Source organism: Mastigoproctus giganteus, chromosome 13 (genome assembly GCF_048544385.1).
Source record: "Mastigoproctus giganteus isolate SK-2022 chromosome 13, ASM4854438v1, whole genome shotgun sequence".
NCBI lineage: Eukaryota > Metazoa > Arthropoda > Arachnida > Uropygi > Thelyphonidae > Mastigoproctus > Mastigoproctus giganteus.
The window spans coordinates 57,398,258-57,425,408 of NC_143587.1; the positions used below are offsets into that span (position 1 = coordinate 57,398,258).

The following is a 27,151-nucleotide window of genomic DNA, read 5'->3' on the forward strand; positions in this document are numbered from 1 at the left end:
ATTTTCTGTCTTTGTATGCTGACAGATCACATGTTGATATGCTAATAGTTTACATGTTTATATGTTACTTGCACAGGTATTTAAATGAGTGGTACTTCTTGTTTTGATGTTGAATCTAAGAAATGTAATATATAACTTGTAAAATATGTATCATTCTGAATGGCAATGGTTCCAGTATGATAGCAGTAATTGTTGTTTTTTTTTGTGTATATTAGCATTGATTGTTTTGTTTTATTTCCGCTTGTTGCTCCTGCCTCACCCTTTTTAAATCTTCTTTTTAACCCCCTTGCGTAACCAGTTGCTACTTTGAGCTGTTTTACAATTTAATTTTCCTAGCTGTTCTGAATATTCTTGTATTATACCTCCGTATATACTTATTGATTTGAATTTTTATTACATATGTGTATTAATACTATTACCCATATTTTTTTTGCCCTCGCCTTTTCCCATTATTATATGGGATCAGCGTTTTTAATGTTTTGGCATGCAATTTTTACGGCCGGATGCCCTTCCTGACGCCAACACTCACCCTTTATCCGGGCTGGAAATATGCGGTGGTCATTCCCTGACCTACTACATCCTCCGTATTTGGCGGGTACGGGCTCAAACCCCGGTCTAATCAAGAAGCGTGTGCTATGCACTACTGCTCCTGCCCACCTGGCTACGGAGGCGCCTACGGAGATATCCGGAGATGGGGGAAACCCCTGGTGCCGCTTGACCCTAAACACACTTTACACTTTACACTTTATTACCCATATAATTTGTACTTTTCTTCATGTCATGACCACATTTTTACGCATTCTGTATATACAACTGATTTATTTTGTATATATGGCTGTTTGAACCTTGTGGTTTAATAATTAAGAGTTTTATTATTTAGACTTCCCCTTGTAATTAAGATGCATAATGGTAACCTCTTGTCGGATGTATATATATTGCTGTTAAACCTTGTGGTGTAATAATTAAGAGTTATTATTAGTTAAGACTTCCCCTTGTAATTTAGATGCATAATGATAACCTTGTTGGCTGTGGCAGGCAACACTATTTTGCACTCTCCACTGTCTTTTATCTTGCTTAATTTCTATTGTCTTCTCCTTCTGAAAAATCCACCTCTGATTTTTCACTACTTTCTGTAGATAATTTTGTATAGTTACATAGTTACTCTTCTCTCTCCACATGATGTTAAACAGCGGCTAATGGGGGAAACCATGGGGTTCGCCAATCAATAAATAAAAAAAAGAAAGAAAAAAAAAAAGTTTCATGAACCAGTCTGCGCGGGTAACACAGTGGTATCGTGACTGTCCAGAAAAACAGGCAAATCGATCAGAGAACACGTGCAATTTACGGAAAAAATACATATATGGGTATATATTAGAAATAATGGGTGGCCTTAATATAATAATTTGATTTGTTTTGTGAACCAGTCTGCACGGGTAGCACAGTGGTATCGTCACCTTACTCTCCAAATCGGGTGGAAAAGGTCCGGATTCGGATCCCGTCGATGACGCGAGGAACTTTAATGGGTTTTTTTCACTCCGTGGCTGAGTTAGTCGGTCTCAGGCGTAGATGGCAAGCATGTTTTTTTCCCAAGAAACTGGAGTTTTTCTTCCAGCAAAACAGAGAAATCGACTGTAGAACACACGCAATTAACAGACATGAGACACAGCATGGCATATGAATTTAATTATTCGTGTGGCCTAAAAATAACAGTTTGGTTTGTTTCATGAACCTTGACCTGCTGATTGGATTCTTTTTTTTTTTTACTTTGCTATAATTTTTCACGGTCAGTTCCTATGCCATCGAGACAATAAAATGAAAAAGAAACAGAGCGAGCGGTTACTACCGTTCTAGATCTATGTCACTCAAATTCTTTGGTGGCGTCCTTTTGATTTCTAACTTTACCAGGGTACCCCCCCCCAAATTAAAATATCATATTATTTCAATAATAAAACATTTAGTATTTCTAGTTCAGCCTCAATTTTCTCTTCCCCATTCAAAGTAAGTACGCAGTTATCAAAATTATCTTGATAACTTACTGTCTGAATCAATATGACATGAGCGTGTATCTTTATTGCTAACTCATTCATTGCTCACAAAATGTTTGCAGAGCACGGTCAGCATGCCACCAGTGCTGAACCAAGGTATTTTTGCGCCCAGGGCAGAAAGATCTTTCTGCGTCCCCTTTACTAAGGATATATATATATTTTTTTCATGATTTGTAAAATTTGGCACCCCTTAAACAATGGCGTCCCGGGCAAGGTCCCTGCTTGCCCATGCCTTAATCCCGCACTGCATACCACTATTTAAGATGGCAGTTGCACTGTTTGAAATACAGCAATAGTTTTCAAGTTTTTGTAAACTATTATTGCCAAACGACAATTATGGACGTTATCCAACGGCATTGCGATCACGAGACTATAAATACATTTTGACATTCACATATTCCATTAAAATTACTATATTTAATAACACTCTTATACCACGTGAAATTAATAATATAGTTTATTAATCTATATTATAGTTATTGTGTTTATTAATCTATGTTATAGTTATTGTGTTTATTAATTTATATTATAGTTATTGGGTTTATTAATCTATATTATAGTTATTATTAATCTATTCGCCTAAACTATTATACATTATTTTCAGATATTCAGAAATTATTTCAGATATCCATTATGACAAGTATAATTCTTATTTTGCATTATACCAAATTTGGCATAGCCATTCTTGTGGCTGTTTATTGCACCACATATTTCTTTCTTCCTTCGATTTACGGTTTTAGCTTTACAGGATTATCGAAACCACAGATTAGTTAGTCGAGGCAAACCTGGTTGTCAGCATACGTTTCCTGTTAGTATTGAAATTTAAGATGTGCGCCATCTGGTGTAGTAATTAGTAAAAATTAGCGTAGGTTTTTATTCGTGACTCATGGTGTCAGTCAGCGCTGAAGAAGTATCAGAAGTTGCTCTGGTTAAAGTCAAGTGCACTCTTGCCACACGGTGACACTGAAGTTTGTTGCGTGGCATGTTAAATTAGAATTAAAGATATTGTTTTCAGTGATGGTTATGTTTTTTTTTGGATATTATTCCTATATTTCATACCACACATTCCGTTAATAGGAAACTCTTGAACAAGCAAACACATTAGCTTTCGAATCAAGAGCAAATACTATACTTGCAGCGGTAAATTCAAGTACTATCAATGCGATTGAAGTTTTGGATGCTGCTGTGAAACAACTTTGACATCGTCATCCACAGGTAAGGATGAAAATTTACTTATAACATGATGTAACAACGAAAAACTGCGTATGTACCATTAATTAAATGGAGCTCCAGAAAATACCGATTTTCTTAGATGTGCTAAATGTTTGTTAAGAATTTGCTGTTTATTATTATTATTTTTTTTTTCTTCTCTGATTAGACGTATCCAATTTCATGAATTGTTTGAATGGGGACAGTTTATTTTCTAAATTAGTTCCATTCAAATTATGAATAATTTATTGTTATACGTTAAAAATGACAGAATAAGTTAAATAATATTCTTTATAATAACAGAATGCCTTTCTTTCGTTGTAACTATTTTGTTACCGTGAATTTCAAAAGGAATTCCCTCCTTTGTTATAATTAATTAAAAGTTACGTTACTTTATTAGTTAAAGGAAACGTTTAATGCACAAATTTTTGGAATTTCCATCTCTCTAAAAAACTTTTATGGAAGTGTATGATTATGTTAATTTACTTGCAGTTTAAAGCCAACGGGAATTTCTCGTCTGTAATAACATATTTAATTAATCGCGATTGATTAAATGTTTTGTTTTTGGATAATTTTAGTAAGTTAATATCTCTGGATACATAAGCCACACCCACTCTGATAGTTTTAAGAAAACATCCCTGCTTAGGATTCGATCAAGGACCGTCTCTTCACACGTTTGCGACTCTCAGGTTATAGAATGTGCATTAGCCATGCAGCTCAAGGAAACTAGAGGATTTTGCTGCACCAAACAAAATAAAACGACAAAAGAAAATAAGAAAAACACCTCTACCTGTGTGTTTGACGGTTATTTGTTTAATTAAAAATATTCTTTAACGTCTTTAATGTTTTTTTAAATTAGTAAATCACAGAAAAATATTTTCTGTAATCTCCAAAGGGTTATTCTAATTTTCGGGTATGTATAATTTATTTTTATTATTTTATTTAAATATTAGTTACTGGAAAAGTGGTAGATAGATAAACTGGTTATAAATTATGCGATTCAGTAGTTAAATTAGACACAATAATTGACTACATTACAACTTTTGCTGTATGTACTCAATGGCATTGCCCGAATTTTCAGTTTGTATATAAAGGCATTGCCAGGGTTTTCTGTTTGTATATATAAAAGCATTGACAGGATTTTCGTTTTGAATATATAATGGCATTGCCAAGAACATATGGAACTATTTACATATTTTGTACACAGCAAAAAAAAAGACAGTCTCTTGATGGCATTTGTCATCATGGTTTCCATTACTTATTATTCACCAGAAAATAACCACCCCTTAAATCAGTTTGTTAGTTTGGTAAAAAATAAAATCACATGGCACAAGATCAGGTAAGTAAGGATGTTGTAAGCCAGTTAGAGAGTGGAAAGGTGTGCCGAATTATTGCCGCACAATATATAGGGGCACTGTCATAGAATAATTTCTAATATTTCCTACCTAGATCAGGTCTCTTTCTTTTTATTGCATCTCCTAAGCACTTATTGAATTTCTGAGTATATAGACCTCCTGTTATAAATTCCCAACAAATTATTTCTTTATAGTTAAAAAATAGTTCTAGCATAACTTTACTGTTACACTTGTCAGTGTGTGTTGTTTTTCTTCATGGAGACTTCCATTCCAAGGACTGACATGTTTTTTTGCAGTTTGTGAACATTCACCATGTTTCATCTCTTGACACTACTATTTTTAGAAATCCCAAATCACACTCACAAATTTCAACCAGTTCTTTTGAAAGTTCAACTCTTGTTTCCAACTTATCTGCCGTTGAAAACTTGGAATAAAGAAATTACGTAATATTTTCATGTTTTGACTTTAGAGGGTATATATCCTTACATCTTATTTGACAGTTAGCCTATATAATTCTTTTAACATGGGAGACAGTTCATTTGTTGAAGTGCAAGGTTTTCCACAGCTTAAATATCCTAAAAGGTTTTTCACTGTATGCTTCAACAATATTTAGACAGTTTTTGAAGCTGATTCTTTCACTAAAAAGCAAAATTTAACAAGCAAATTTTAAATCAACTAGATGACAGTTATTTGTATCAACATGTCAGGGAAAGTACTAGAGAAAAGAATATCTTAGACCTCATCATCACACATGAATCAGATGACATAACAGGGCTGACAGTAGAGGAACCAGTAGCAGGAAATGATCACGGAGTTCTATGGTGGATGATGATGAGAGGGGATAGCAGAAGTTAAAGGTAAAGTAATGGGTTTTAATTTCAGAAAAGGAAATTACGATGCCTTAAGGTACTACATGGCCTCTATTAACTGGGTAGATATCGTGCAGAAAATGAATACATTTGAACTGTGGTACGCTTTTAAAACATTAATCACAGATGCCTTGAATGTGTATATACCATTAAAAAAATACTCCACGAGGAGGGTTCCAAGTTGGATGAATAGTGAAGTTGCCACATTACTTGAGCAGAAAAAGGTGACATGGAAAGGTTACAGAGCAATAAAAAGTACTGAAGCCTATAACAGCTACAAGGTGATGTGTAATAGAGCCACAGAAAAGGTTCGACAGGCAAAGGCAATTTATGAGAAATCACTAGCAAACAGAGCAAAGAGGGGGGGGATAAAGAATTCTTCACATATATAAATGCCAAGAAGAGCAGGTCAAACCAGATCGGACCTTTACGTAAGGGAAAGGGGATAGTATTAAATACACCAGCTGCCATTGCAGACGAACTCAACAGTTATTTTTCATCGATATTTACAAATGAAAAGCCTTTTGCAGCAGTGGGAAATTGTAGGAGAGAAGTTAAAAAATATGTAATTAATGATATTGAAATTTCGCAAGATTATTTAATGAAAAAACTTTCGAGCTTACAGACCAGTAAGGCTCCTGGAGTTGATGGAATATACCCTATAATCTTAAGGGAGGCGGCAAGCGAGTGCATTGAACCATTGAGTCTAATTATGCGAGCATCACTACACTCTGGGGAGATTCCCTTGGATTGGAAAAGTGCAAATGTATCTCCCATACATAAGGGTGGCTCTAAAAGTGAAGTTGGAAATTATCGACCTGTCAGTCTGACTTCAGGAGTAGGGAAAATCATGGAGGCAATGATCAAGGGTGGAATTTAGGATCATTTGGATCAAATTGAAATTCTCAAGGATACTCAGCATGGTTTTGTAAAGGGAAAATCATGTTTAACAAATCTGGTTCACTATTTCGAAAGGGTCACTCACGAGCTGGATTTAGGAAATAATTTCGACATTGTTTATTTGGATTTCAGCAATGCTTTTGACTCAGTCCACATGAGCGGTTGCTTTATAAGCTGGAACAGGGTGGAATCACTGGGATAATCCTTAGATGGATATCAGGATGGCTTCAGTGCAGGAGGCAGAGGGTTGTGATAAATGGCTATTCCTCAGATTGGGTTGATGTAAGAAGTGAAGTTCCCCAGGGATCGGTGTTGGGACCACTGTTGTTTTTAATTTTCATAAACGACATTGATGAAGGGATAGTGGGCGTGATGTCTAAATTTGCAGATGATGTTAAAATTGGTAGAGTAGTTAATGATCACTGTCAAGCTGAGCTTCTTCTTCAGAGAGACCTAGGTAGACTTCAGGAATGGTCAGAAAAATGGCAGCTATGCCTTAATCCAACAAAGTGTATGGTATTACACCTGGGAAACAGTAATCCCAAAATAACTTATTCACTTGGTGGAGTTCAACTAAACCCAGTATTGGAGGAAAGGGACTTGGGCGTTACGATAAGGTCAGACATGAAATTCTCTGAGCATTGTAGACAGGTTGCAAGGAAGGCCCATGGTGTCCTATCAATGATCTATTGAACTTTTGCAAGTAGAGATAGGGACGTGATAATCCCATTATATAAGGCTTATATTAGACCACACTTGGAATACTGTGTTCAAGTATGGAGACCGCACCTAAAGAAAGACATTGAGCTTCTTGAAAGGGTGCAAAGACGGGTAACTCACCTGGTGAGATCGGCAAAAGGGCGTCCTTATGAAGAAAGACTTCGGATATGTGGGTTGCAGAGTTTGGAAACTAAGACATCTTAGAGGAGATTTGATTGAGGTGTTTAAGGCTGTGAGAGGCATCAGTAAAATGAATGAGGACAAAATTTTCAAGATTATAAATGATGCTAGAACTAGGGGACATAAATTCAAGTTACGGGGGAAATGTTTAGATTGGACTGCAGGGAGTTTTATTTTAGCCAGCGAGTTATAAATTACTGGAATAAGTTGTCTACATGGATGGTAGAGGCTGACCGTTTGGGGAAATTCAAAGGCCATCTGGATAGTACATTAGTGTGAGGGAATTGCATAGGATGATAGGTTTAATTTCCTTTTTTTTTTTATAAATTATTATTGTTTTGTTCGGATTTTTTTTTTTTTTTTTTTTTTTGGCTGGTGCAGCATAAGCCATAGGCTTTCTTGCACCATGCGGCTATTACTAATACTAAGTCTATATCAAAGAGTATCATCCTAAGAAATGACAATAAGCAATTACTTGCTATTAACAACACATAAATATAGACCTTTGCCCATGTACAACCAAAATGCTGTCTACTGTGAAAATTTTTAGACATCCTAATTACAAAATAAAAAAAATTTTCTTATTAAATGTTCAGGTATTTTTAGTTAATTTAGTCCTAGAACTTTTAGATTCTGTCTTTTGTATATTGCTTACCCTCTATTAACACCCCACCTCCCACTCATCTTATGTTTATAACTGGTGTATATATTTGTCAGTCTGCTTTCTGTTGTGCTAGCTGCTATTCTGCTAGTAAGCTGCTAAATTTTAATGACTTATTACATTATTCCAACTCAGGCCAATGTGCCTGAGTTAAGTCCTGCAATTACTAGCAGGTAGCAATCGGTAACAGATAGCTTTTGCTTTTTTGTTCGGATGTATTGAATGGTGCTAGCCCTCGATAATGTACCATTCAGTGTATCCTAATATGATGATTAGCAATAACACTGTTCAACAAAAAAATTCTTTGAATTTGTTTCCTTTCTTAAAATAGGCAAACTTTACTAATTTTGGGTTGAGAAAAATGAATATGACTTCAGAAATTTTTTATTAGCTCTAGTTTTTTGAGATACAGTACTTTTGCTATTGTCTAAGAATATAGTAATTTCAGTAGTAGTCGGAGTGAAAAGTAATATTAAAACAATCTCATATTTACATTTTCTTGATACAACATGGATCACAGTTGTTTTTAATTAAAATGTAAGAACACAAGAAAACTGCACAGGAACCGAAAGTACTTTCTCAAAATGTGGCCCATTCATGACAGTGCCTTCTTTTCACTTGTTGCTTGTATTCCACTTCCAGGGCATCTCTTGTTACTGTACAACAGTAGTCAGCAAGTATAGAAGTGTTCCACCTACCCTGATATCATCTTTCCATTGCTGAAATGTCTTGGTGGAATTAGTCACTGTGCTCGCCACTCACTGCACCACAGTTGTTGGGGAAGAAGTCCAGATGAGAGTCGAGAAAGTGGATTTTCAGTGACATGTTGCAGCCTGATTGATGATACTTTTCTAGAAGGTTGTTTACAGTCTCAACATAGTTTCCAGCTCTTTGTTTTCCCAGGAAGTCATGTACAACACTTTTAAAGGCTTCCCAAGCTGCATTCTCATTACCCTGTAGGACTTGCTCAAAGTTTTCATCCTTTAAAAGTTCACAAATTTGCAGACCAAGAAAGATTCCTTCCTTGACTTTAGCTTCACTCAACAGTGGAAATTGTCCTTTCAGGTACTCACCTTGCAATCACCTTCAGGTCTCCACAGATCTGCTATTGGTGGTCTTTATACTTCATTGCTTCCAGAATTAATTTCATATTTTCATGTCTCCATGCGGACAGCATGGCCTAGAGGAATTGAAGGAAGAGTGTTGCCATTGTGGAGTAAAACAGTTTTTAAACTTATCTTTGATGAGTCTATGAATCTTCTGCAATCAAATTTAAAAGTGAAAACAACCTTGTTTTCACTTTTAAAATATGGAGTCAAAGCATTCTGCCTGCTCCTGTACATGGACACCTTGACATTTGATTGCAGAAGATTCCACTGTTGGGGCCTTGATCCCAGAAGCTCTGCTTTATCTTTCGATAGATATAGGTCTTGAATTAGATCACTTAATTCACCTTGAGTGATTCTGTGTGACTCACTTGGCAACTCAGGTTCTGGCACAAAATCAAGATCCTGTGATGTTGAAGGCTCAGGTTGACCATCATTCCTCACACTGTCCCCATCTTCATCAGACTCAAAAGTGTACTCTTCTGGAGGGTGAGGTACAGGCAGACCATCCCCATGTGCCACTGGTCAGATAACTGACAGGATGTTGCAGTATTCCACAGTCCACTTCCTTTTTTTTGACATGCTATGCTGAAGAGGAGGCACCATGCAGAAATAAGTCATTTACATGATTTGAAGGCTCCCTCCAAATCATTGGGACGGCAAAAGACATTGAGCGTCCTTTGTTATTCAACCATCCATGGAGATTTACAGCACATGTGTTGCAGCAAATATGAGGTGCCCAGGGTTTGTCTTCATCCCCTACCTTACAGCCAAAATTATGGTAGTAGGCTATCTTCACAAGTGGAGTCAATTGGCATTTCTGAGTGGAAAATGTCACATCACCACACACATAACAAAAATTGTCAACATTGTTAACACATTTACATGGCATCCTGGCTTTTTACTTAATTTTTGTCCATAAACCTGAAAAAAAAAAAGAAATTAACATCACTTGCAAGGTAAATGATACACAGAAATACAAAAAAAAAAAAAAAAAAAAACATGCTGTATCGGTTCCTGTTTCAGTGTTACCAACCTGTCTATTCTCTAGACTCCAAAATTCCCTAGTATTCACCAATATTCCCCTAAATCATAAGAGGGGCTATATCTTGGAACCGAGAACTAAGAGTTTTAAATGTTATATTTGTTTTTCTCATGCTGAAATTAAGAATAATTGACTATTTTCAAGCCAGAAACATTTTTGGTGTTGACCAGTGTAATTTTAGTAATAATTTTTATTTTTTTTTTAGGAGTTTTCTTTTGGTATTAGTTTAGAGTGCTCATATGCATAGCTTTACTCCCTTTTTTTTTTTTTTTTTTTAAGATATACAGGGTGTCTCAAAAATATTGGTACAAACATTTAGGGGAAGTAGGTAACATCTAAAGGAATGTGAATGAAATAGGAACCCATAACTGGAAACGTCACCGTAAGTCGGTACACGGCGCTGTTCATCAGTTCGCGAGAGGGAAAATTTCTGGTTTACTCATTCAAGCAGTAGTCGCCACATGAAGAGCATGCATCAATATAAGAACTGTGAGCTGGCAGACATGCACCTAGTGTATGGATTAGCGGAGGGCCCACACGGTGTGCGGCACATCGCTTCGCAATAAATGTGTGGGCAGGTATGGTCGGTGACTGCTTAGTCGGCCCATACCTGTCACCATCCTGCATGAACTCCGCTAAATATGGGATCTTTCTTGAACAAGTTCTACCAGGGCTACTTGACGATGTTCCAGCAAATGTGAGACGCAACATTTGGTTTCAACATGACGGGTCGCCTGTCCATTATGGAAGGTGTGTTCGTGACCATTTGAACAGGCGTTTTGGGCGTTGATGGATTGGCTGTGGTGGACCCGTTGCCTGGCCCCCATGCTCACCTGATTTATCAAGCCTTGATTTCTTTCTGTGGGGGGGGTCCTCAAATCTGTCGTGTGTGAATCGCCTGTGGAGACGGAAATGGATCTCGTGGCGAGACTCGTCTGCGCTGCTGCTACTATCAAAGAAACTCCAGGTGTGTTCGACCGTGTCCGCCAATCCATGCTGGGTCGGTGTCACGCATGCATCGCATCTCATGGTGGAACCTTTGAGCATCTGTTGTAACATCATGAAATGCATCCATATCGTACTCCATTGTTAATATTATGTCAAATAAATGTTTGCCACTAATTACTGTCTTGTGTCATTTCTGCTTCTTGTGTCTCTGCTACTACTTTCCTGTGACATTTCCGGTTATGGGTTCCTATGCGATTCACATTCCTTTAGATGTTACCTACCTCCCCTAAATGTTTGTACCAATATTTTTGAGACACCCTGTATAATTCTCCATATTTTATTAGTCTCTAATATCACCGTCTGATGTAATGTTTAATTGTTTATTCAATGACGTTAATCATTCTGCTAAATTTACTTTACATAATGTCATTCTTCATTTATATGCCCTTACTTTATATCTTGAACTGTTTCTTCAAAATAAAATTTACATTTAAAGCCTCAGACCATTGAATTTATTAGACATACAAGTTAGTGTTGGGGCGCCTCCGTAGCCAGGTGGGCAGGAGCAGCAGTGCATAGCACACGCTTCTTGATCAGACCGGAGTTCGAGCCGGCGACCACCAAATACGGAGGATGCGGAAAGGTCAGGAAATGACTACCGCATATTCCCAGAGCAATATGGCCTTAGTTGCTAATGCTCCTAAAAAAATAACCAAATAAACAAGTTAGTGCAATACATAAGTTCTGTACATATTAAATCTCCAAAGTTGGTGAAATGGCATAATTTTCATTACATCTCAACATGTGAATGCCTTCAGTGAGTTGCCTGTTATTGTATTACTTCAAATAAGCAACACAGCACAGAGAAGACTATTGTCACTTATTATCAGCAGATACCACCACCCAGATGTCTGTTTTAGGGCTATTTGGTCCTTCATCGGTGGGCAGGTAGGTACCCAGAGGTATAACAACTGACAACTAAGTTATGAAGTTCTTCATGCATTGCACTAATTTGTATCTTTAGTAAAGCTTAGGAACAATTGAACTGAAGAGAAAACATTAACATGTATACCTGAAGTGAGGTCTGTTACTGTTAACTGTACTAAACTGTAGTTCTTGAATATCATATTTGTGCTGAAATTATAAAGAAATTTTGGAGAGAACTTAATATTGGTAACATGTTTAAGCTATAATTAAAGATTAATAACTACTCAAGGCTGAGTAGTTATTAATCTTTAATTTACTTTCAAACTTGACTCTAAAACAGTCTGAGCCTTATTAAATGTAACATATCTGAATCCACTCAGAAACAATCCTGTGAACATGTTTATTGTCGCATATGTTTAGAGAAAGGCCACTTACTGTACTATTAGTATTATATATAAGATCCATTCTAGATTACCATATCTAAGACATAGGACTAATTGCTTTTGATTTTTAGTGGGGGAATACAGTAAAGTATATTTAAAACCAGCAGTGGGGGGTGATAACATTTGTGCTTAGCAGACCAACAGGGTAAGTTGCCTTTTTTTTGTAGGTGGCACTTATGGTCATAGATATTAGGCTGTTTTAAATGGTTGATATATTGACACTATTTTTTAAAATGTTAAGACTCAGCAAATATCTGCCAGATCAAAATTTCATTATGCATTTTTTACTGTGAATGCACTAAATTACACAAATTATCTCACAATACATGCAAAAAAAAAAAAAAAACAATTGTAACAACTTTACTGCTTTTCAGCATATCTAGGCTGTGTAGTTAAGCAAAAATTCCCAGGGGCTCATATGTGGTGAGTATGGGCTTGTCAGACCCAGGGTCCTGAGCTGGATATCATCATTCTTCTCTTTCTTGGTGATCTCTCTCTCTCTCTGTAACTTAGAAAATTTTTTTTCTCTGGTGCAGCATAAGCCATGTGTTGAAGGTTTAATTCACTTCCAAACAGGACTCTTCAGTTTGAATGTGGGACTCTTTGCATCTACAAACTGTATTCCAATTATGCATTTGTAAGATATCTTACACCCCTGCATTCTAGCCCTGTATTTATACAATATCCCAGATGTGGACTGCTTGGAACTGTAGTCTTAAGTGGGTGATAAACATTTCCTAAGCTTTATAAAAAAGCTTCCAATTTATATGTCTGAAAGTGAATTTATTTTATTTGATTAAATATATTATGATTATTGCCAGTGAGAATGGCCATGAAGAATTCTCAAAACTTGATTAACTTTGTCATAATGAGTTTGTAAAGTAGTTTTATGCTGTGATGCATAATTATCACTTTTTGAGTAAAACACTGAGTAATAGCGCAGTAAGCAGTTATTATACTGCAGTTAAATGTATCTATTATTTTCACTGACCAATGCATAACTCCATTAGTATTATATTCTTTATTAGCATTATTCAGCATATCATTAGTAGTGGCAAATGATGCAAGGAAGCAGGGGAAAAAAACCCTACCTCATATGCCCATATCCTCTAATAATTTATTTAATGCTTCCTTAAATGTATTAAAACTATCTACTTCCACAATGTCGAGCCCGTCACCACCAAATACGAAGGATGTGGAAAGGTCAGGGAATGACCACCGCATATCCCCGGAGCAATATGGCCTTAGTTGCTAATGCTCCTAAAAACCAAATAACAACTTCCACAATGTCAGATTTGAGTTTGTTCTAGTAATCAGTACTCTCTGGCTGAAAGCAAATTTTTGCCTATCTGTCCTGCAGCCATTACTTTTCAATTTAAGTTTATGTTCTCTTGTGTGTCTTTTCTGGGAAAGAGTAAGGATGCCATCAGCATTTTGTTTACACAATCCATTTAAAGCCTTAAATACTTCAATGATATCTCCTCACAGGGGTGTAGTTTCCAAACACTGTAATTTGCAGAACTGAAGACTTATGGTAAGAGAATCCTTTTGTGTCCATTATTTCTTTTAGTACTATAGGAACTTCTGCATCATTCTTCAATAAAGATGATGTAAATGGTGGATATAAACCTGTTAAATAATTTGGAATATGCTTTTTCTTTTTTTTTTACACACATTATTATTATTATTAGCCATATGGTGCAAGGAAGCCTGAGGCTTATGCTGCACCAGCCAAAAAAAAATTCCTTATTACCCAGAGAGAGAGAGAGAGAGAGAGAGAGAGAGAGAGAGAGAGAGAGAAGAATGATGATATCCAGCTCAGGACCCTGGGTGTGCCAAGCCCATACTCACCAGATGTGAGCCCCTGAATATGTTTGGTTTATTTTGTGCACATTGGCTGAAACTTTTGCCCATCTCTGTTAAAATCAGATGGTTTTATTGCCACTTCAGCCAAAGATAAAGCTGACTTGCTAGCATCCTATTTTCTTCCAACTTGTGTATTGATGATATTGATAAACCACCTCCTACCATTCCCAGTATACTCCATTTAATGCCTCTCATGGTCTTCCGTCAGAAGGATTCTGATTAATCTTGATGCTAAGAAAGTTCCAGCTTGCTGATGGTATTTCTCCACTTGTTCCCAAAACCTGTGCTTCGGAACTTATTCCTGTTCTGTGTAACTTTTTTTCACTTTCTGATTCCAAAGATGTTTTTCCTTCTGCTTGGAAATTTGCTCATATAAAGCTAGTTCCTAAAAAGGATGACAAATCCCTCCCATTACACTTACTGCTACTTTTTCCAAAGTAATAGAGAAATCAATTAACTGCCAACTCTTAAACTACCAAGAAACCTTCAATCTGATCAATGATCACTAGTATGGAGTCTGTTAGTGTACATCCACTGATGATATTCTGGCTTATGTTACCTATCTACAGACAAATTCAATGTAAAAGTTTGGTGAAACTCAAGTAGTTGCTCTTGACATTTCAAAGGCTTTTGATTGTGTTTGGTGTAAAGGTCTTCTAAATAAGCTTCCATCTTATGGTTTGCTAACTATTTTTCATAATTGAGTATTCAGTTTTCTCTCTGACCACTCATTGCAGGTGATGATAGATGGCTCTCTGTTTTATAACTTCTCTACTAATGCTGGTATTCCTCAAGGTTGTTCTTTCTCCCGCTCTTTTCTTCTTGTATATTAATGGCCTTCTTCCATTGACTGGAAATCCTATCCATAATTTTACTGATGATAGCAGATTGCATTCCACCTTCCAGTTTGAGAAACTTTCCCTGCATAAACAGCTTTAACTTCTTGAATATCCACTGCCAATTCCTTAAATTCCGAACTCCATTGGGGCAAAAATAACTTAGTCAATTTCAATCCATCTAAAACTCAGTCCTGTCTTATATTTTGCAAAAAGGATTCTTCTGCTCCTATACTTATCTTCAATGATGCTCCAATTTCTAAGCAAGATCATATGTCTCTATTGGGGATTACCCTGACTTCTAATCTCTCTTGGCACAAGCACATTACAAATATTGCTTCCTCTGCATCTAACAAACTGGGTTTTCTCTTTCACTCTCGGCATTACTTTTCTTCCAAAGAGCTGTTCACTCTGTACAAATCACAAATCTGCTCTACCATGGAATATTGTTCCTGCATCTGGGGCGGTGCCCCAAAATCTCTCTCAGGCTTCTAGATTCCATCCAAAAGAGAGCAGTTAGGTTAATTAATAACCCATGTCTAACAAAGCCTCTCCACTCTGTCTCATAGACATTCTGTTTCTGTTACATTCCTTTTCTATAGATACTTCCATGGGCACTGTTCTTCTGAACTGGCATCTATAATTCCCACTCTCTCTTTCAAAGCAGTCTAAACATGTGCTGCAACCAGTCAACATCCTTATGCTCTCCAACTCACAGAACCAACTTTTCTTCCTCATTTATTTATTCAACTTCTGTTTTCTGGAACAACCTTCCTCCATACATATTTCCTGACAATTACAATCTACAGAAGTTCAATTCTAATGTCAACAAGTATCTTCTTTCATCTTTTCAACCTTCAACTCGTGCGCATGGTACTGAATACTATAGGTTCTAATACCTTTCGTTTGGGGTTTTCATTTAAAAAAATTATAATGAGAGTATGTACAGGATTTCTAAGTGCAAATGCAGAAGAGGAGAGTGAAGAAAATTTATTTTTTTTTTTTCACTTTACAGGCCAGGAATCTTAAAAGGACTATTTCTTTTAATATTGAATTAATTGTTGCCCTCCCAACTCTAGAAAATAAATTTATCCAATATTGAATTAATCCCCCTCCCCGTCAAAATTCTACATACATTTCTACTTCACTGTATTATTTAAGTTGGAAAAAAAATTTAACTCATCAGTATGGTTAAGGGACTATTATTAGGTATCTAGCATCCTGATTTTTCTAAATGTCGAAAAGGTTGACTAATTGGTTAACGAATTCAAGGTGCCTAACAGTTTAATTCTTTACATACATACATACTTATGGTGGCGCACTATGGTCACAGATGCCGATGCACCTAATAAATCTCCAAACAAACATACTTATGGACATACCAAAATTTAATTAGAAAGAAGACAACAGATTCAAATTGGTAATTTATAGAATCAAAACCTGCTTCTATAAGCAATTTATTAATAGTTCAGAGAGCATAAAGCACACTTGACTTATTATTAGCATTAGCATTAGTAGAGGCATATGATGCAAGAAAGCAAGCTTATTCAGCATCAGCCAAAAAAAAAAAAAAAAACCCTCTCCCATTTCACCCCTCCGTTCGTTCGAAATACCTGTCCAGTTGAGCTTTAAATTTGTTTAGGCTATCAACTTCAACAACAAGTGATGGAAGTCGGTTCCACCAACCAACCACCCGCTGGCCAAAGGCAAATTTCCGCACATCTATCCGACATCCGTCCTTCCTCAATTTGAATTTATGCCTTCTGAGGTGATTATTCTGAGAAAGATGAAGAATCCCATTGGCATTGAGCATGCTCAAACCATTCAAAGCCTTATACACCTCTATCAGATCACCTCGCCGGTGCCTAGTCTCCAGACTCTGTAATTTGCAAAACTTAAGCCTTTCTTCGTAAGAGCAACCCTTTGTTCCATTTACTAATCTTGTTGCCCTTCTCTGTACCCGTTCCAGCAGCTCTACATCCTTCTTGAAATGAGGCCTCCAGACCTGTATACAGTACTCAAGATGTGGCCTAACCATTGCCTTATACAAGGGAATAATCACCTCCTTATCCCTGCTAGAAAAATTCCTGTATATCATTGACAAGACACCATGAGCTACTCTTGCAGCTCGTCTGCACTGCTCAGAGAACTTCATATCTGCCTGCACAATTACCCCCAGGTCCTTTTCATTCTCCACCACTGTCAGTGTAGTACTGCAGAGTTGATACATTGCTCTGGGGTTACTGTTACCCATATGTAGTACTTTACATTTGTCAATGTTAAACTTCATTTGCCACCTCTCAGCCCATCTGTTCAACCTTTCCAGATCCTGTTGCAGCAGCATAGCGTCAGTAGTGTCCTTAACGACCCTGCCAACCTTTGTATCATCTGCAAACTTAGACATTAAACTTGATATCCCATCATCAATATCATTCATAAACACCGAAAACAACAATGGACCCAACACTGAACCTTGAGGAACTCCACTAATAACATTAGTCCACGTTGAGCAGTGTCCATTGATTACCACTCTCTGTCTTCTGCCACTCAACCATCCCCTTATCCATAGCAGCAATTTGCCTCCAATGCCACACTGCTCCAATTTGTGCAGCAGTCTTCCATGTGCAACAGTATCAAAAGCCTTTCTAAGATCCGAATATATAATATCAAAGTTATTCCCTGCATCCAGTTCTTTTGTGACTACATCATAGTATCCAATCAAATTGGTCAGGCAAGACCTGCCCTTAACAAAACCATGCTGTGTCTGAGCTATAACTGAATTCTTGTCTAGATGATCCTGCAGTGCTTCTTTAACCAGTGCCTCCATTAATTTACCTGGAACAGAAGTTAAACTAACAGGTCTATAATTACTTGTGTCAGCCTTTGATCCTCCTTTGTGAATTGGGGTTACATTTGCACATCTCCAGTCTATGGGTACCTCCCCTGAGTCCAAAGAAGCTCTCATAATTATGGCTAGGGGTTTGCATACTTCCTTTGCTGCCTCCTTTAATATAACTGGATAGATCCCATCCACCCCAGGTGCCTTTTTTATGTTTATCCTCAACAATCTCTCCTCCACTTTCCTCTCAGTTATTACAAAATCATCCAGCTCACTGCCAATGTTTACTTTACCTACATCATTCTCCTTCCTGAATAACTCCTCATGCGTGAATGTAGATGCAAAATACTCGTTTAGATTGTTAGCCACCTGAGCAGGATCCTCAACTGTTGAACCATCAATATCCAGTGGACCAATCTGATTCATCCCTTTCCTTCTCGAGTTCAAGTATGTAAAGAACTCCTTTCTGTTTTTCTTTGCATCCTTTGCCAAGGATTTTTCGTAGTCTGCCTTTGCCTGCCTAATCTCCTTTGTGACTTGGTTACAGACCAACTTATATCTATCATAGGCTTCCATGTCACCCATTAATTTGTATGTATCCCATGCATTTTTCTTCTCTGCCACATGTCTCATTAGTCCATCTGACAACCATTTAGGCCTAAACCTTGAACAATATTTCTTAGTTGGTATGTAAAGCCTGGTAGCCACCAAGATTAGTTCCTTGAATGCTTCCCATTTTGAGTTTGCTGTTGGTAACATCATCAGTTGGTCCCACTGTATAGAATTTAAATACTGTCTCAGACCATCATAGTCGCCTTTACGAAAACAAAAACCCTTCCCTTTACCTCTGATGGTAGTTACCTCCTTGAGTAAATCCCACTTCAACACACTGTGATCACTGCCACCTAGTGGTTCATTTATCTGCAGGTTCTTAATGCATGAAGAATCACTACTGATAATCAGATCAAGAGTATTGCTCCCTCTTGTTGCCTCACGAACATGCTGATGTAGAAAACAATCATCCAATAAATCCACGAAAGCCTTGCTAGTGTGCGAGTGACCAACCCACAAATTCCAGTCAATATCTGGGAAATTAAAATCCCCCATTATAAGACTCTCTGATTTACTGGCCCACTCTATTTCCCTGTACAATATATTATTATACTCATCAGAGTCATTAGGCCTATAGCACACTCCTACTCTCAATTTTGATTTCCCTATGCTTATGTCACACCAAACTGACTCGACACTGCCCTGTCCATCGATGTCAACTGGCTTCACTTCCTTTGACTTTATGTGTTTCTTAATTAATAGCATAACCCCTCCTCCCCTCCTGTCCTGTCTATCCTTTCTATATACATTGTATTCCCCAAATTCCAGTTCCGCATTACTTATATCTGTGTGACACCACGTCTCTGATATCCCAACAATATCTGCCTTTGATGTTTTGAGCAATACCTCAAATTCATCAAATTTATTTACCAAACTCCTAGCATTGGTGTACACGCAGGTATACATGCACCTGTTTCTATTTTTAGCTACCCTAACACAACCCATGTGTTTACTTGTAACGCAATGACTACCAGCAGTCTCTGAAATATCCTGCATCTTGTTTTTCAGACTTCTGCTCATTTGAATAGAAGCAGTGCAAGAATCACTTCCACCTCTGCCAGTGGCTACTGTTAATCTATTAGTCCTTGTATCCCCCCCCAACTAGCAGTTTTCCGACCCACCTAACACTGCCTCGACAGCATCAGCAAAAATTCTTGCACCCTTTCTATTTAAGTGTATCCCATCCCTGTAGAAGCAATCTCTCCTGTTAACAAGTACAGTCCAGGCTGAAAAAAATTCTACCCCTTGAGCCTTGCACAATCCCTCCAGGGCCGAATTGATCGACAAGGCTCTCATCATATACTCCCTCCTATCGTGTCTGGGCAGAATTGCAGACACTTTCAAGTTCAACCCTAATTCACGGCTTTTTTTCAACAGTGACCTGTACTTGCTAAGTAATTCCGCCGGTCTCCTACTCTTAATATCATTAGTGCCAACGTGTACAACTATATCACCTTTTGTGCCCTTAAAAGATGATATCCGCTCTACAACGTCATCAACCTTTGCCCCTGGCAGACATACCCTGGTCCTATTCCACCTATCCTTTTTACAAAGCATGTTCCCATTTCCCTGACAATAGAGTCACCAACAACTACTAGTTCCTGTGGGACCAGCGCATTCTGCCTAGGGGGCTGCCCCTGTGTTGCCTGATGACCAAGTGCAAGCTCTGGCGTTGATGTGGGCAGCTGAGAGCTTGATGGGCCCCTCAATTTATTTCCTTCGAGGGCATCCACCCTGTCCTTCAAGGTCTCATAAAGGCCCAGAACAACGCTGAGTTGTCGCCTGATTTCCTTGCACTCCTTACACCGTGCACACACAAAGACATCCCCCTTGGCAGTATCATGTCCCGTACCCGACTGCTCCGCAAACATCAAGCAAACAGTGCATTTTAATAGACTGTGATTCAGAGGGCAACTGCCCCCCTCAGTTCTCCCCTGAACCACAGCACTCCCATTAGCTTGAGCCTTTTGCTTTGCTGCTCTGGTCAGAGTCATGATTCCAGTTTAATTCAATAAAATTTAAAACAAAAATTAAATCCTTAAGTTATATCCCAAAACAGTTATGTTATATATATATATATATATATATATATATTTTTTTTTTTTTTTTTTTCGGTATCTAGTGTTCCCTTTATACAACTTCCGTATCACGTGTACCACTATAGTTATGTATTAATTATTTGTTACGATTAAGTTGTTATATATATTTATAGAGTTAAAAATACAATTTAATTGACAATAAAGTTTATCAAGATTAATAGATTTACTGATTAATTGACAATATTATATTATGCAGTATACTACACTAAGCTTATGCTATCGTGTAAAAATGGCGGGAATTCACGAACGGTATTTCTACGGACTCGTAAGTATTGATTAGCTTCGAAATCTCGCTATCTCAATTTAGAATAAACTAAGGATCCTGACTAGGTCTATAACCTACTTATAGAAGATAATTTGATATAACAATTGGTTAATAAATCGACTAAATTTGGTTAAAAGACCTCTCGTTCAATTTGTGACACGTGGATTTGATACCGTTACCGATACTAAGTAATATCTACGAAATCTCTGTCTAAGTTAAACTTTAAACTAAGTATCGTAACTAGGAATATAAAGCTACTCTAGAAAATAAGTTAATATGACAGTTTAAACTAATAAAGCAGAAAATAAATCAGGAAAAACTTCTCTGTTTGAAGAGCTTTAAGGAGCAATGTCTGCACAGGCTAACTCGCACCCAGACTCTTATGACAATTATGAAATGATTTAAAATTGTCTATTAAAATGATTAAATTAATTGAAACACTAACTCCACATTTTAAAAGCAATAATTTGTTTATTAATTCTATAATGTTGAAAAGCATTCATCCATGAGCATAAATATAAATTTCTTTTCTTTTAGCCATCCTGCAGTTCAGCATTGGATCTTATCAGTAACTCGAACTTCTTACAATGTATATATTAGCCTTCCATTTGGGCTGAAAAAACTTTACTAAACTCTAGGTATAGTCAAACATTATCTGCACCCATCTGTTTAATGACTACATCATTAAACAACTGGATGTTTAATGGTGTAAGCATTTAACAGAGAAATACATAAATTAGTAATTTAACAGATTAGTCAGGCATGATTTCCCCGTAACAAACTCATGATTGAATCTATTCACGGTACCATTCTTGTTTTGATAGTCCTGAATTGCATCATTAACTGAGGACTCCATGATCTTCTCTACCACAGAAGTCTAATTCACTTCCTCACCTTTAGCACCAAATTGGACATTAACACTGCTCCAGCCCAAGGGAATCTGCCTAGTGTCTAATAATGTGCTCATTAAGATTCCTAATAGTTTGATTTACTCACATACAACCTTTTTTAATTTTAACTGTATATATATATATCATCGTCCCCTAGGGCTTTGCTTTCCTTTAACCTCAGTAGCATTTTCTAACAAATGCCTCTCCGAGATCATTATATTACTTATTTTATAGCAGTCTGAGTCCTTGACATTCTGCAGAGATAGATTTTAGGTTGTTTGGAACTGTAATTGTCATTGACGTATCTGTTCAACTCCTTTTCTTTGTTTTCTATGGGCCTTCCACTGTAACCAGTTAGGGGACCTATTTGTTATTTACTCTTTTTTTTTTTTTTTTATGCAAATAAGAGAAGAACACCCTATCCCTTTCAGCTCTTTGATTAGTCCTTTTTTATAATCAACTTTTGCCCATCTTACCCCATCTGTGTTTTTACTATGTATTCTCATATAATGCTTGTACAAATTAGAATCGCACAATTGTCTGTAACTGTCTCATGCTTGTTTCCGTTGCTGAATAATCCTCTTAACCTCTTCTGTCATCTATTTTGGCATTAACTTAACTATTGCTGAGTACAATCTCTGAGGATGAATCTCTTGAATATTTCCCATAGCATATTTTTGTATGCTTATAATAAAAATATAATCTTACATTTCCAACAGCTAAAAGTAGTCTCTCCAGTTAATCGAGCCCAAGAAATATCTTATTCTGTTATAGTCTCCTCTTGAAATTGAAGCTCTCACCCCTACCTTTGATCACATAGATTTATTTAGATACAACCCATTTCATGGTATTCTGGTACTGACTGCTATTGCTTCCTCCACTCAAGTTTCTAATACAGTTATGCTCCTTAATGAAAACCAGATCTAGGATATTGGAGTTACTTGTACTCCCTCTGACATGCTGGAATAAGGAGCAATGTCGTGTTTGTAAAAAAAAATCAGTTACTACCATATACTGTAGTATATTTCTGGGCCATGTATTTCAGTCTATAAATGATAGGTTGAAGTTGCTTATAATGAGAAAATCATATTTAGCCAATTCAACCTGCCTAAAGTGATGTGGTTTTTTTTTTTTTTTTTTTTACTCCTCAGTCATTTGGCCTGTAAATATTGCCACTATTAACTTCCCTTTATGTTAGTAATTTCACACAACGCTAACACAACATCTGCATTACTTTGATCACACTCGAGAAACATTCATGCCATCTTCAGGCCATTTCTGATCAGAAGCATCACTTCACCATTGTTCTGTTCTTCGCTATCTCTGCTGAACACAATATTCACAGAAATGAAATCCTTCATCTGGTATCCCTGAGTGGCACCATGTCTCAATAAATTCAACTACATCATTATTAGTTGACTTCGTGAAAACCTGGTCTTGGCGCATTATAGCCTTAGTTGCTAATGTGCCAATAAAAGTCTAGAAAAGTTGAGTAGATGGGCTGAGAGGTGGCAACTGAAGTTTAACATTGACAAATGTAAAGTACTGCATATGGATAGAGGTAACCCCAGATTAATGTATCAACTGTGTGGTACTACACTGACAGTGGTAGAGAATGAAAAGGACCTGGGGATAATTGTGCAGGCAGATATTAAGTTTTTTGAGCAGTGTGGACAGTTTGCAAGAGTAGCTCATGGTGTCTTGTCAATGATATACAGGAATTTTTCTAGTACTATACTTGAGTACTATATACAGGTCTGGAGGCCTCGTTTTAAGAAAGATGTAGAGCTGCTGGAACGAGTACAGAGAAGGGCAACAAGATTAGTGAATGGAACAAAGGGTTGCTCTTACAAAGGAAAGGCTGTAATTTTGAAAATTAGTGTATGGAGACTAGGCACCTGCAAGGTGATCTGATTGAGGTGTTATAAATCTGTGAATGGTTTGAGCATGCTCAATGCTGATGGGATTCTTCTTCCTCTTGCTCAGAATAATTACCTGAGAGGGCATAAATTCAAATTGAGGAAAGACAGTTGTAGGATTGATGTGTGAAAGTTTGCCTTTAGCCAGTGGGTGGTTGATTGCTGGAACAAACATCCATCTGTTGTTGTAGAAGTTGATAGCTTAAATAGATTCAAGATAGAACTAGACAAACATTTGGAGTGAGTGGATGGGTGAAATAAGAAGGGTTTTTTTTTGGCTGATGCTGTATATGCTTGCTTTCTTTCATCATGTGCCTTTGCTAATGCTAAACCTTGATACACGGTTGTCTAAAGGGGGGGGGGAGATGTTTTTCCATATGCTCTTAGATTGCTGGTGTATTGTGCTTTTTACTTCTTTTACAGTTACTAATTCTATGATTAGAGGACGTTCCAACATCTCTAACCCCTCCAGATTAATTTCTCTGATGTCTTAATGGGATTAGCAAAAATTCCATTGAGGAAACATTAATGATATTAGCAAAAAACCTTTGTTTAAGCAAATCCTTCATTTAAATACATCCTTTGTTTAAATAATATTGTCTTTACAAAATAAATTCTGTCTGCCACTAAGGCTTAGTCATATTGAGAAAAGTGTCCCCCTATAATCTTGGCAACATCCCTCAAGCCTAGATTCAATCCACAAGATTTTCATTGTGAAATCCCTCCTATTGTTGTATGAACAGAATTGCAGACACAAGAACATTTTTGTCCCATAACACTTTTTCAACGTGATCTTATATTTCATAACCAGTTCATCAATCAGTTGTTTAAGTTTTAAATCGTGAGCCCCCACAAGTATTACCACGTACTCTCTAGTACCATTACAAACTGATAAATTGTTTGTTACATTGTCAATGTTTGCATCTGGTAGATATACTCTGGTTTTATGCCGTCTGTCTTTTTTTCTTTCTTTCTTGTAGAATGTGTTCCCTGTCTCCCTTTTCAATATATTTACACAAGCAGTTCACTGCTTATAAATCCAGATTTGAGTGTCAGACATTGTGTTGAATCCTAATACAAAAGTTTAAACTACTTTCATATGTCATTTGTCTGTTGTTGGTGTTTGTTTTTTAGGAGCATTAGCAACTAAGGCCATATTGCTCTGGGGATATGCGGTGGTCATTCCCTGACCTTTCCGCATCCTCCGTATTTGGTGGTCACGGGCTCGAACCTCGGTCTACTCAAGAAGTGTGCGCTTCGCACTGCTGGTCCTGCCCACCTGGCTATGGAGGCGCCGTCATTTGTCTGACTGTGTATATACAGCATTGACACAAGAATGTGGTAAAAAGACTAAAATTTCCACTACATGTGATACTCTTCTTTCTGAGTAATATGCCATACTGAACTGAGTTTTAAAGTTTGTGGCAAGTATCTGATTTCTTAAATCAACATACACTAAAACTTTTGTGTGTGTGTGTGTGTGTCTGTCTTTCATGGGACTTAAGTGGCTGAATAATCAAAAATTACAGATATATGAGAGTTGTATCTAATTCAAAGTTCCTTCATGACATTTTAGTATAAACTGTTGATACAAAACAAAAGTGTTCAATTTGGCTGTGAGAGAGAGGTTTATGAAGTGCACCAATGTGAGTGTTCCTACCTGGCATTTTCATAACCATGTGGAAAAACAACCATTATATTCAATATATATGTAATAATGATTGTCAATGTGTGTGTATGTACACAAACACAATGATAATCATTATTATTATGCAGAAATATATCCTTAATAAAAGGAAATATTTCTGCATTATGAACAAATTTATTTATATATGTTTCAGTCCTACCCTGGGGGTCTTTGGCAGTCAACATAATTTTACATGATTTTAATAACAGTGCAGAGTCCAGCCCAGCAGTTAGCCTCCACACCATACAATCTATCACAGACAGGACCAGGTTGGAAAGTCATCACTCCTTACAAACATATCTTTGCCTCTTCTTTCATTCTTTCAACAACCCCCCCTCTTTCCAAGAACTAGGGAACAGTATCCCCATGGATCTGGCTAAGTCTGAAGGCTGCCAACACACAGCTGCCACTGAGTTTTCTCTTAGTGACAGCCCAGCTATCTAGAATGTTATCAATGTTTCCTGGGTAGCCAGTGACAGCTCAGCTATCTAGATTGTTTCCTGGGCCCTGTAGTATCATGGATACCACAGAGCCCAGGAAAAATCAGCCTGACTGATAGTCAAACAGTTGGTTCACAACCAGTGAACCCTAGCACCTCAGCCAAAATGATCCTTCTAACTACCATCGTACCCTCTAAAGTACCCAATGAGATGAGGTATCCTTATCCTTTGTTTCAGTCTCTGATCACACAATTTTTAAGTTTCCAGTTAGGAAAGACATACATAAGAACTTTGCTTATTTCATATTCCATTGTTTATATTCCATGTTTTCAGCTGCATTATAGACTTTCCATTTTTTTTGTTAATTTAAATATTTTAATTGTTAATGGCTTATGAAGCAATGAAAACTTGTACTAAAATGTGATTTTATTTTTTAATGTCAAATATATTTTCCAAAATAAACCAGTGTAGTTGTCACAGAGAAATATCCATTTTACCTATTACGTATTACCTGAATTTAAAAGATGCCTCTTACAACTACATTTTTTGGCATGTTGCTTGAAGCACCAATGATTGGTAAATATATATATTTTTTTTATCAGTGCTCATTTTTTATTTTTATTTTAATGTTTATTTTTAAATGTTTTGTGTTCTTCCTCCTGAATCTCAAATCAATGTTCTTGGCTAGAAGCACAATTTTCTTCTGTTCTCCATGATCTTCCACCTTGTTTTTCCAGTCCATGATCCCATCACTTTAGAGTTCTTTTTGATGTTATCCTTCCATCTTCTCAGTCACATGCCTATTAGTTTCTCCTCCAGAGTTCCCAATTTTCCCAAATCATTTCTCAAGGTGAAGTTAGTCAGTATCCCTTTTTTTTGTTTATGGTTGGTCATCTGTAATTTCAGTTTTATCTTCTCTATTCTTCTGTATCATGGTTTTTAATATCTCCATAAATCTTTCTTGGAATTCAGCCTTTATAGCTTCAAATTGTTAGTTCATATTTGGTGTTATTCTACAGGTTTCTGATTCTTATGTCATGATTGGTTTGATAATGGTTTTTTAAATATCAATTTTAACCTGGATGATAAAATTCTTGAAGGGATTTAGGTATTAGACAGTAAAGTATGCACTTGTCCCAGCATTGTTCTTATCTGTATTCTGTCTTTGTTGGTAATCATGGTGTGTACATATTTGAAATGTGTTTCTGAAATTCATATCACTAATAGTGAAGTTCTGTGTTTCAATTTGGTCTCAGTTATTCATTTTTTCTTGGTTGATAATGAGGTCTC

The 27,151-nt window shown here is 36.9% G+C and overlaps 1 protein-coding gene across 4 annotated transcripts in view; it reads left to right on the top strand.

Annotated features, from left to right (window-relative positions):
- Window positions 1-3,009: 3,009 nt before the first annotated feature.
- Ack-like (activated Cdc42 kinase-like) overlaps window positions 3,010-27,151 on the top strand; it is a 335,669-nt gene continuing 311,527 nt past the window's right edge. For 3 of the 4 annotated variants that reach the window (XM_090387918.1, XM_090387921.1, XM_090387920.1), the window contains exon 1: window positions 3,010-3,260. The gene's annotated coding sequence lies outside the window, so the exon portion shown is untranslated. Of the gene's footprint in view, window positions 3,261-12,499; window positions 12,554-27,151 lie in introns of those variants that run through there. The other variant, XM_090387919.1, reaches the window with a different exon arrangement.